Here is a 12357-nt window from a genome sequence, read left to right as displayed (position 1 = left end):
TCTCCTGTTCCAGCTCCTCCTGCTCGTGTTGGCGCGCGGGGTCAGGCCGCTGGGCGGTCCGCCCCGCTGCCGCCTCTCCTGGTCGCGCTGGGCGGGGCGCGGTCCCGCGGCAGGGCCGCCGCCAGTGGGCGCTCCCGCGGCCGCCCCGCCCCCCGAGCTCTGCCCGCCTGCCCTGCGCGAGTCCGCGCCCCCCACTCCTGCAGGAGGGCCGGCTCCCTGGCTCCCGCCCGCGCGCCGCCCTGGGAGGTGCACCTGCGGGGTCCGTCAGGGTTCCCCGCGCGGTGTCGGACGCCTGCTGCTCCACGGGCGTCTGTTTACTTGTCACTTCGAGGGGAGGGACGGGCGACAACTGCGTCCACCGTGACGCTCTCGTGACTCCTAAACTAGGGCTCTGGGGAGCAGTATACCCTTGAATCACTTTCCCCATTCTGCCAACGTCTGTCTTCTGATTGGAGCGTTTAAATCGTTATTGTTGGAGGCCTCGCGCTCACGGGGTTACCTGTCCTTACAGGCTTCGTTCCGAAGACTTAACCCCTGAAAGCACTAACGTGTCTCCGACCGATGCCGGAGCCTGTCACTTACACTCCTTGCCGCTTTCGCCGCAGCTGTCTACAGTATTTGAATTACTGTCTTCTTCGCATTTCTGGTTACTAGTCAACAACTGTTTAATTTCTATCCAAGGATGATTAAATCGACGTACACTGAAACAAGAAATGTGCACTCACAATACTAAAGGATGACCTGGTCCGTGATACTTTGGTCGCTTCCTCTGCTTATTGGTTCGACAAGCCTCCTAGGTCTGGTACGCTGCTCGCTCACACCTACTACTCAACCCTCGACGATTTAGGTGTGGTTGTTCCTCTCTGGGCAGGAGCAGTAATTGCCCGTTTTTGCCATAAATCTAAAGCGTGTGGATGGTGGGAGAGAGAAGCTGCCTTTTCCTCTGTGGGGCCAACCATCTGGAGACATTGGGACGAGACTTGTCTGCACAAAGAGAGAATGACATCAAACTACACCAAACATTTGGAAATTTCAGGGCGAGAGACTTGAGGACGTGATTCGAATCCTGAGGTCGCCTCCCCCTGATGCGGGGCCGGTGAGCCGAGGAGTCGAAAGAAAGATTTCTTGGGGTCTCAAGGTCTGGCAGTAGTGCTCTTTTATTTAGAGAATAGTGTGGAATAGCATGGGGACAGGACCCATGGGCAGTCAGAGCTGCTGCTGCAAACATGGGTGGAGAGTAAGGCTAAATTTAAGGCATAGGTATGTGAGTTATCTCTTTACAAGACAAAGGAAAGAATATGTAAAAAAAGTTGTTAAAATGGTATCAGTGCTGGTAGGGTCTCGTTATTGGGTGGTCCTATAACTATTAGATAAGAATCAAACAGGATTAAGTAAATGGCAGAAGCCACAGCTTAAATATTATCTATAGCTAAAAACAAAGGAGGATTTTGGGGGTGGGGTCAGTTACATGAGGCTACCAGACAGTAAACAACTTAAATCTTTGCTGTCCCTATTAAGAGTTTCCAGAGGTAAGGCCATCCTGCCTTCCTCCTGGTGCAGAGAGGGACACCCCCCCCCCCCCCCCCCCACACACACACAGAGACTTCCTTCACAGATGCAAATGTCTCTCATCAAAGGGCAAGCAAATTCCACTCCTCAGAGCCCCCTTCTCATCTGCAGTTTTAAAAGTAACCAGCCTAAAATCCTGATCACCCCAATCCCTGCATGTCTTAGAACAGGAGCCAGTGAATTCCTAGTTTTTGCCTAAAACTTACACTTCTGTCCCTGACAAGGGAAACAGTCCCCACTGATGCGGGATCGGTGAGCCGAGGAGTCGAAAGAAAGATTTCTTAGACTCTCAAGATCTGGCAGTAGTGCTCTTTTATTTAGAGAATAGTGTGGAATAGCATGGGGACAGGACCCATGGGCAGTCGGAGCTTCTGCTGCCGCCGCTTCTGCTGCCCCCGCTGGCATGGGGACAGAGCCCATGGGCAGGCAGAGCTGCTGCTGCTGCCCCCGCTGGCATGGGGACAGAGCCCATGGGCAGGCAGAGCTCCTGCTGCTGCCCCGAGTTGAGGGTTAGGGCTAAATTTAAGGCATAGGTATATGATTCATCTCTTTACAAGACAAAGGAAAGAACATGAAAAAAAGTTAAAATGGTATCAGTGCAGGTGGGGTCTGGTCATTGGGTGATCCCATGACTTTTAGACAAGAATCAAATCGGATTAAGTAAAGGTTAGAAAGGTTAGACGCCACCACCCTAAACCAGTTACATGAGATTGCCAGACAGCAACCAACTTAAGTTCTTGCCTCTGGCATTGATTAAGAGCTTCTAGAGATTAAGACCATCCCCCCTTCTTCCTGGCACAGAGAGGGAGGCATCTTCACAGATAGAGGTTTCCCTTAGAAATGTAAATGTTTCCCAACAAAGGGGCAAACAAATTCCATGCCTTGGAGCCTGAATCTCATCTGTAGTTTTAAAACTAACCAGCCTAAAAATCCTCATCATAAGCCATTTTAAAATTAAGCAGCCTAAAAATCCTCATCACCCACCAAGTCAGAAAGGAGCTTGGGAGTCCGTCACCCCTCCACATCCCATGGGGGTGGCCTCCCTCTCCCGTGGTGTGACAGCCTCCGTCTGAGCCTCCCGTCCTCCCTGGGGCTCACTTCCTCTTTGGACGCCTCTGATCCTGAGACAACTCCTCTGCTGGTGGAGCCTTTACGTCTGTAATGATCACTCCCCCAGCTGTGGAGGGCGACAGTCTCACACACGTGGGAGGCATTCCGTCCGGTGCCTAGAACACACTATTTTAAAAATCACAGTATGCTTTTCATTTCCTGTAAGACCCTAAAACAAATGTGTAACTCTTGGATCCATTTACTCATATTCCTGTGAATCATTTTGTCTCCACTGTGAGACAAACACCCAGAGGGCAGGGGACCTCATCTTGTTTGCTCTGTGCTTGAATTCCCAGAGCCTGTGCAATAAGTGAAATCAAGAAATTAAAAAAAAAAAAAAAAAGAAAGAAAACAGCAAGTCTCCAGAGAATTCAGCTGCCCTGCTGTCATGGGGTCTCCTTAGCAGGCAATGAGCGGAATTTGTCTGAACCCGCCCCCTCCAGCCCCACCCCAGCGCTCTCAGCGCTCATCAGTCAGGCCCCAAGCATCCCTGCCTGAGAACACAGATCGATTAAAGGTGTTATAGTCCTGACTGTCAGTCAAGAGCCCAGGGGACACCCACCCTGTGCAACCTTCCTAACTCTGTTGGCATGATAACCCCTAGAAGCCAGTGCCGAGTTTCACTACAGAACAAGACTCGGGATTTTCAGGATTTTCAGGGACAGCTGGGACCTCGTCAAAAGTTGACTCACAGTTCCCCTCCTCCACTTCATCAGTGCAAATTAAAGAGCTCTAAGGGTCAGCCACAGAGCAGCAGGCAGATGGGGACTGATGACACCTCTGGGCTGAGGTGCAGGCAGAGCCTCAGGGTCACCCCCTCTAGAAGCTGGTCCCGGAAAGGTTTCCCGCTTAGGCTCAAGCCCAAACTTGGGCATCTGAGCAGCATCCAGAGAGCTAAGTGGGAACTGGAGGAGGTGTTCTCTTCTCCCAAGCCACAAGATTCCCAGAGCTCCAAATAGCCAGCCGCTGCAGAGCCACTGTGGTGCCCTGGGCAGGGGAACGCACAGCATGCAGCACACCTGGCAGGGAGCACAGCCGCTGTGCGCTCCCTGCCACAGGCGGGCAAAGAGGTGGAGGACTCTGGCCCAAGCGTCTGCTTCCCCATAATGCTCCCTGCGCTGCCTTATGGAAATTTCTTGTTCAGCACTCCCTCCTCCCCAACTAGGCTGACAGCCCTTGGGGTAGGCCCGCTGGACCTGCTCACCATTGTGTTTCCTGGCAACTAGAGGGGCTCAATAAATACTTACTGAGGAAACAGACAAATGACTCTCTTGTTTCCCCAGGGAAAGTCTGTGAGCTGCAAAATCCTTCAGAAATGTCCAGGGCTATTCCCTAATGTGCCTGAAATTCACTTTTCAGCTGTGGTTGACGTCACAGGAAACCCCCTGCCCTTGTGTGTGTGTCATAGCCATTGTCCTCTGTGTCATCACATGCTCCTTGGGATTCTGGGGCAATGTCCTTTGTATCTTGATCCTTCTCTATTATTTAAGGCCAATTTAAGCTACTGCCCTCCTTGCTGCCCAAGTGCCTGTCATAGTGACTGTTTTCTGTTCCTTGAATGGGCAATCATCTTCCCACACAGGTCTCTTACCCATGCTGCCCCTTCTGCCTGGTGCACACTCTCCTCTCCCTCTGCCCCTGGAGAGGAATGCCTCAGCTGAAGTGCCACCTTCTCTGTGAACTGCCAGCCTGCCCTACTCGCTGTGGGTTGGGCTGTCGGGCTCTCACAGCCAACGGCCTTCCCGTCCTCACTCTTCCCCGTCTCAACTAGTTCAGTTCTTCATCACCTGCCTTCTCCCCTCACGGCAGTGACTAGAGGGCAGGTTCATGTCAGTCCTGGTCACTGTGGTCTCCCCGGAGATGGACTCAGATGTTCCTGACACGTCTGTCGAGTGATGGTCGCGGGGGCTGGACTTCCTCCGAGCTGGAAGGAAGAGTTATCTCATGCACGGTCTTCAGTGCTGAGGCTGGTCACGCTTATCAAACTGACCAGCTAGTGTGGCCAGTTCTGACTTTACCCACTTGCCAAAGAGCAGATCAAGCATGGGGTTTCCTTCCTGTACTTACCATCAGACAGCAGCTTATCTCAGAAAAGAGGGGACCTCTTGAGCAAAACGTTGACCAAAGATTTATGGAACCCTTCAACTTGATTCACTGCCCAATTCTTAGTGGGAATTTTATCCTATAAATATTTATACATTTATGATATAGCTAGTTTTTGCTGGAGACAGGAGATGACAGGGACCAGAATTTCACTTCTAAGAGCTCCTGGACGAAGGAGGGAGACAGACTAGTGCACACGGCGTTCAGATACTGGAGGATGAATGCAGGGAAGACGCGGCAGACTCCTGAGAAGGGTACAGCCCCTTCAGCTTAGAAAGATCCAAAAAGGAAATCCAGTGACAAGAAATTTACCATGAGACTAAGGAGTATCTGCCAGATACATATATTTGGGATCAGACTGAAGACACGTGGGAAGTTGCCCACACTCCCCAAGTCGAGGGCGCGGGGTGGTGGTGGGAAGTGGGTACAGAGCACTTTCCCTGATGGAGGGATGGGGTCTGACCCGTCTCTTCATCTGGAGCTGGGAGCACAGGTTCTGGCACAAGCAGGGGCTGAGGAAGGTTTGGGGAGTGAAACGACTTGAGCTGATATTCGCTGATCATCCCCTGGGTTAAACCCAATGGAGATACCCAGAAATTTGTGGATTCTGCCTGAGAAAAAGCTACAAGCAGAGCTACAAGGTTGTGGTTCAAAGGGACTCTGGTTGTTCTCATTGTTTCTCCGCTGGCCACACAGGGCTCCTCACGTAGTAGGTGCTCAGCAACTATCTGTGAGACGAATGAAAGAATAACGTCCATAGTTGAGAAAACATTTGAAACGGGGCTTGGGGAGGGAGTCCATCTCGACCAAGCAGCTACTCTGTGCCAGGTCTTTGCACTCATTGTGTCTGTGATCTGTGTAACTCAGCCCCATTTTACAAAGGAGAAAACAAGGCCCAGAGAGGCCATGTCACTCGTCCAAGGGCACAGGACCCTCCAGGCGAGGCTGCAAGATGCAGCTGCACTGTGACCTTGTGACCTTGGTCTCCTCCACCCCATCCCCTGGCTTAGCACCAACTCCCTTCTGTGACCCTAGCCTTGGTTCCTGACTGCTCTGGGCATCCATAAACAGCAACAAAAGATCTTCCTCCTTAGTCTGGGATGCTTTTCTTGGTTGAACATCTGTCCCTCTGACAATTAGACTTGTGCCAAGGAAATCTCACCAAGATTTCCCCCACATTCTGGGTCTTCCACTGTCCCGGTGGGGTAGAGCTCAGAGAAAAGTGTTGGCTGGAGCCTCAGTCCAGGTTGGCATTGACCTGGCCAAGCCGGCTGCCCCAGCCCCTCATGGCCTCTCCTTCCAGCCCACTCTCCCCCTGGGCTGGAAAGATGGTTTTAAGGTGTCTGCCGTTCCCTTCACATTTTGGCCCCGTTCTGACCTCCCAGCCTGTCCTAACCCCGTTCCGGGCTCTTCCCCACGCCTCTGCTCATGCCAGTGCCTCTGCCTGCGATTCCCTCCCTGGCTGTGTGCCAGGGACTGTTGTTCATGCTTCAAAGTTCAGCTCAGATGGTGCCTCCCCCGCTCCCTGCCTGCACTGCAGGGTCTCACCGTAGGGTGCATGGATCATCCATTATTTTCTTCAATGTACACAGTCAGCCCCAAATCCTCGGGTTCTGTGTCCACAGATTCAACCACTGCGGATGGAAAATATTCGAAAAAAATTCCCCAGCCCTAAGCGATACAGTGTAGCAACTATTTACACAGCATTTTCATTGTACTAGTGACTACGAGTGACCAAGAGATTATTTCACGTACACGGGAGGATGTGTGCAGGTTACATGCAGACACTACATCATTTTCTGTAAGGGACTTGAGCCTCTGTGAGTTTTGGTATCCGCAGGGGTCTTGGAACAGATCCCTGTGGATACCGAGGGACGACTGTGTATTTATGAAATATTTTCTGCTCTATTTGATATTTACCATTCTAGGTGCTGAGAACACATCATGCAACCGGCAAGAGGCCATCTCTGCCCTCAGGAGGTCTTGGAGAAGCCTGGTGGGAGACACAGCTACATAACCAGGAGACAGCAACACCGGGTGATGAGGACTTCAGGGGAAGCTAGGAGTCGGAGAGGCAGCTACCTCGTCAGGGGTGTGGGAGGCAGGGTGGGCTTCCTGGAGGAGGTGACTTGTGGCCTGAAACCTGTTGACTGAGGAAGATGTGAGTGAGGCGTGAGGGATGTGGTGGGACCTGGGATGAGAGAGAGGCCAGCTCATTCCGGAAACCAGAAATGCTCCCGTCTCATTTTAGCCTAGAGATACAAAAAGGGGGGCAGGTGTTGGAATTGGAGGAGACGTCTTCAGTCCTCAGCCCTAGCCGAGCCTGCCTCTTCCCCCAACTCCACCTGTGAGCCCTGCTCGATGCCTGGCAGCTGTTTGGGGCCCTTGTTACTACTTGTCCACAGACATCTCTCCTGGAACCAGGCCAAGGCTTCCTTGTCCAGCACGGGGCCCACCTCGTCACCACCAGCAGTCGAACAGATCAGGTGAGGGCAGGAGGGACCTTTAGGGCCCTTCGTCAAGTCAGTACGTGGTCGTGTCCCCATCCCTGCAGGGTCCGCTCCAAACCCCGGAGCCCAGCCTTCAGGCCCACGGCTGCTCTCTCCACACACCCAGTGCCCCAGCATGTGGATGTGCCCCGATCGTGCATTTTCTCACTCTGCTTTTGTTGACGTCAGCCCTGTGGCAGGCTCTCCCTTCCCCTGCGATCAGCCGAGAGAACTCCTCTTCATCCTTTAAGTCCCAGAGGAAACATTCCCTCCTCCGCATTTCCCCCAGTGACCAGCAGACGTCTCCCTCACAGGCCTGCACGTTGGGCTGTGGCTGTGGGTCGAGGGTCTGGGACTGGGTCTGCTGTATCTCTGTGTCCCCAGGGCCTGGACAGCGCTGGACACACAGTAGGGACTCAGCCTACGCCTCTTGTGTGGAGTCCAATGGCAGAGGCTCTCCTGTTGCCCAGAGTCCAAACTCTCAAGCCTGGGGTTGAGCGTCCTGTAATAAATCTCAGACATATGGGTTTTCTGACAGCAAAGTGAGTGCACACTGTGTGTTCACGTGAATGTGACCAGCCGTCAGATCCTCTCTGGCAGGAAAGTGCTGTTTTTACTCCCAGTTTGCAGATGGGGAGGCTGACGTCAGAGGTTTGTGTTAATGTTTTCTGCGGTCCAATGGCATGTTAGCGATGGAGCTGAGGACCAAACCCTGGGGCCTGAAGACGACGTCGATTGGAAGGGACCATTGGGGCTGCAGAGCGACAGCATCAGAGACACTTGGAGGAGAGAAGTGTGGCCATGCTTGGTGGGCAGCTGGGGATGTGGCGCAGGGCCTGTAGCTGACTTGTGGGAGCCACACTGAGGCCAGCAGCACAGGATGCACAGGGACGGGACTCCCACCAGCATCCCTGCCCTGTGTGGAAACTATAGGCCAGAGACGGCACCAGGAAATGAGCACACAAAAGCAGATGCAAAGGGCCACGCACAACTCAGGCTCTGGGGTTGGTGTTGAGCCATCTGCAGCCCAGACCCCAGAACTCATCCTAGGTCCATGGCAAATGTCCCCCAAGTCAGTGAGTTACCAACATCAGGCTGCCGCAGCCCAGTCTTATCTACAAAAGAAAGTTCATGCCACCAAACATAGGTGCAAACCTTAGAGCTTCTTGAGCCTTCTGGTCAACCCTATGTGCGGGTTCGAGGGTTCAGAGCTCCCCAGTGGAGAGATGTCGGAACCAGGGCTGATCCTGGCAGGTGACAGTCACCAGAGGGGAGTGAAAAAATGGAGACTATTTGTTCCTGTGACGGAGACCACTTGAACTCTGTTCACTTGAACTGGTCCTGGGGGCCTGGACTGCTCCTCCTGGGAGCCACTGACAATCCTGTCTGGCCCCAGATGGCAGAGGAGGACTTCCCTCGAGGAAAGCCCTTGAAACTGAAGGTCTCTAGATGTTCAGGACCCGGGTAGGCATCCTGCTTGGCCAAGTCTAAGAGTACTGCCATGGCTTTAAAAAGACCCATAGCTGCATTTATTGAGGGCTTATCAACCACCAGACCCACGTTCTCAATGCAGAGAGCATCCTTGGGAGGCAGGTGTTATACTTATTTCCATTTTACAAATAGGGAAACTGAGGTTGACAGGTTAGGTGGCATATCTCAGGTGACAGTAAATGAGTAGGAGATCTGGGGCTCAGAATTCTGAGAATTTTATAAAATCATGAAAGATAATCAAAACACAGATTGAGGGAACTCAGAGAACCCCTGACCGGGTAAATTCCAGAAAGCATATGCATGCACACACACACACACACACACACAGAGGAACATCCCAGTCAACCTGCTGAGAATCAAAGGAAAAGAGAAAAACCATAATGGCATTCAGAGGGAAAAGACCATTAAACGACACCACGTGTGAAAGCTCCCCAACAGTGGGTGTGATGACTAGAGGCCTCTCCGTCTTGTTTCTCCTCCTCCCTGCGTCACCATCTCCAGTTAAAATGTACAGTGTGAACCAAGGTGTGAGGGGTGACTGGCCACACGCTCTGAGATGGGAGTCATCAACATAACTCCAGTGTCGAGATCACCCCAATTTCGTCTTTGGGAAAGTGCAAGATCTTTTGAAACTAATGTTGCCAGATGCTTGAGAGCACAGATGCACCAGGGACCTCGAGGCAGACTTCTGGGGCAGCTGCTGTCCCCACCAACTGTGAGAGGAATGAAAGTTGCAGAGAGTACTAGGAGCAGAGTACCTTCCCCCGGATGCCAGGGTCGTCTCCCCATGACGTGAACTGACGATAAGCCATCTGGGGCTCCTGGGAGCCTTGCTGAGGCAGGAAGGAAAGGTTTGATGGTTTACATGTAGGTGGCACTTCCTAGCACAGGACTGTGCATCTTCACTAACCACCAGAAGGGCTGGGCAGCCAGAGCAGACTGAGCTGCAGCCACAGCTGAACGCAGGTACAAGAGCAGCAGGCTATGGGACCGCACACCCACGGGGGAAAAACCTCCACCTGTGCCCGGGGACCCAGGTGGACCAAGAGCCCAGGGTAGGAGTAGACGCCCTCCTCAATACCACTGATCACTCGCCGCCTCCCACCCCAGTGAGGAGTGGGTCAGCCCCGTCCCTCCATGGCCCTAGCACCATCTCAACACTGTTACGAGTCTGTGCGTTCTGACTCACTCTTGCTGCATTCCCCACAGCACAGCAGGATCAAAGATGCCCCAGGATGACCCCTGGAAGCTTTTCCTCCTGGCAATGACCCTGGTGCTGCTTCTGTTGGTCCTCACCCTTGGTGTGGTGCTGGCTGAGGCAAGGTGGCTGGGCCAGTGGGAGCGGGTGCTCAGATGGGGCCAGGGCCCCAAATCTGCAGCCTTGAGAAGATGGTCTTACGGGGCTGCAGCAGAGATGGAACAGTAAGCGGTGGCTGGACTGTCTTCCTGGACATAATGATTTTACAAAGCAACAGCCCTCCCCATCTTAGCCTGGAGAATTTTGGGGGTGGGGAAAAAACCCTGTGGTCTAAGGGTCTAGAGCAAATTGTTCTGCCTTTCTCCTAGTCTTGCAGTTCACAGACCAGATGCAGGAGGAACCGAAGCACCTGTCAGTCAAATGTGAGAGCTGGGTGAAATGGTGGGCTTCCTCCCCACGCGTACCACCAGGTCCTGATCAGCTTTCCTCTGTGAGTGTCTTGGTTCTACAGGGTCTGGCAGATGCTGGACACAAGCAGGACATTACACGGGAGAAATGTTCTGGCCAGTGCAGGCCATGCGGGCAGGCAACAGCAAGTCGACAGGGGCAGGTTTGGGTGGTGCCAAGTGGGAGTCGGGAGAGGGAGACTGTTCTTTTCAGCCCTGTTGATGGTGGCAGGTCTCATGGTGCAGGAGTGTGTCGGGGTTATTTTAATCAAGCCCCTGTCAAAGTTGATGCTGACACACCGTCTGAGGCCCCTGCCCTGCGTGACCCTGCCTTCTGCTGACGTCCATCCCTTGAACGGACAAATGGGAAGCTGCTGTGCTCACTTTGGCAAAGTGTCGGGGAGGCACAGCTGATCCAGTTCCAGTCTTGCACTGGAGTCTCCATTCAGCGGCCTGTGCAGCTCCCAGCCCAGCAGAGCTGAGCTCTGCCCTCCTCCCCAGAACCCGCTGTGAGCCCTACCCAAGGACCTGGGCTGCATTTCAGGGCTCCTCCTGCAATTTTTCCACGACGAATTCACCTGCTTCAAAGGCGAGGATCACCGTGTGAGGAGGGTGCTCGTCTGGTCATCATCACTGCCAAGCAGAGCAGGTGGGATGGGCGAGGGGCACTGTCTCTCCCCTCAAGTCATTGCAAGCTCCTGTCCTTGTCCCCTGTAGAATCTGGTGCAAATCCTTCATTCTGCCCTCTTAATACACATCAACTATCTTGGCAGGTAGAGTTGGGCAGCGTTCATTTGTGTCCAGCTTCTGAGCAATTCTTCCTGCTGCCCCTCTTCCTGGAATGCCCCCGCCTCCTTTTATCTACAGGGACAGCTCCTCCATCAGATCAGTTTCACATCAGATCAAGCATTGCCCTCAATATCCTTCCCCCTGCCTCTTCCTTAATGCTGGACTGTGCTGCCAGATCATGGGTCCATCTGCCCACACGAGGGACCCCAAGGCAACGGGTGGATCTGACTTACCTTTGAGTCCATGGTGCCTGGAACCACATTGGACACACAGCAGGACCCAATATTTGTCAGTGGATCTGATTGATTGCCAGAACCATTTCTATAGGGTAGTGCCCAAATTCCTCGCCCTGTCAATCACGCCCTTGAATAATATTCCTCACTGCCTCCTATCCAGTGCTCAACTAGGAACCCTACTGGGCTCTTTTCCCTCACTGAATCTTCAGAGAAATCCTGGAAGCACCTGCCATAGCCATCTCCATTTTACCAACGAGGAGCCTGAGGATCGTAAGTGTCCGCAACTTGCTGACCACATTGTCCACAGCAGTGGTGGAAATGGAGGTCTATCCAGAGCTTTTGGCCAGTGTGTTCAACTGCTACATTGGACCGCATCCCTGCCCATGGGGTCCTCTAGGTCTTAGACCCTTTCACGGGCTGCATCCACCACACGCCCACCTCTGGCTGTAGTATTAATTGACCTAATCTGCCTTCTCCCCATGCAGAAATTCCCGAGTTCAGCGGAAGATGTTGTGTCCTGGACCAGCCTTTGGAAACAGTACCCAAAGGGCATCTATCAGTGGAGAGGTGGCTCAGCCCCACCTTCATGTGAGTGTTTCTGTTGGAATACCTGAGCCCTAGCTAGTCTGTCCCATTGGATCTTGGAGACATCTTCCCATAGATTCTTGACTGCCTCAAGGTTCTAATTTTGGCCTGAACAAACAGCCTGTCATGTTTCCTGTTGTTATGCTTAGTTGCAGGTGTGTGTGTGTGTAAACCACAATTCAACAACATCAAACAACAAGTTCTTTATTGTAGGAACTCACGTTCCTTTAATACACTAAAGAGAACCTTGCCCTTTAAGGAGTGGAAGAGGATGTGTGATGGGCAAGCGTATTAAGCTGCAGAGCTCATCTGGGCATATCTGGAGTCTCTCGTGTCCTACA

At 52.9% G+C, this 12357-nt stretch overlaps 1 protein-coding gene across 1 annotated transcript in view; it reads left to right on the top strand.

Moving 5' to 3' along the window:
- The window catches only part of LOC106846853 (cytochrome P450 4F2-like), a 41134-nt gene extending 31263 nt beyond the window's left edge, over positions 1 to 9871 (top strand). The window contains exon 13 of the transcript XR_011506387.1: positions 6711 to 9871. The gene's annotated coding sequence lies outside the window, so the exon portion shown is untranslated. The remainder of the gene's footprint in view (positions 1 to 6710) is intronic.
- The last annotated feature ends 2486 nt before the right edge of the window (positions 9872 to 12357 follow it).

Source organism: Equus asinus, chromosome 10 (genome assembly GCF_041296235.1).
Source record: "Equus asinus isolate D_3611 breed Donkey chromosome 10, EquAss-T2T_v2, whole genome shotgun sequence".
Lineage (NCBI taxonomy): Eukaryota > Metazoa > Chordata > Mammalia > Perissodactyla > Equidae > Equus > Equus asinus.
This window is presented reverse-complemented; position numbering and strand designations above follow the sequence as displayed.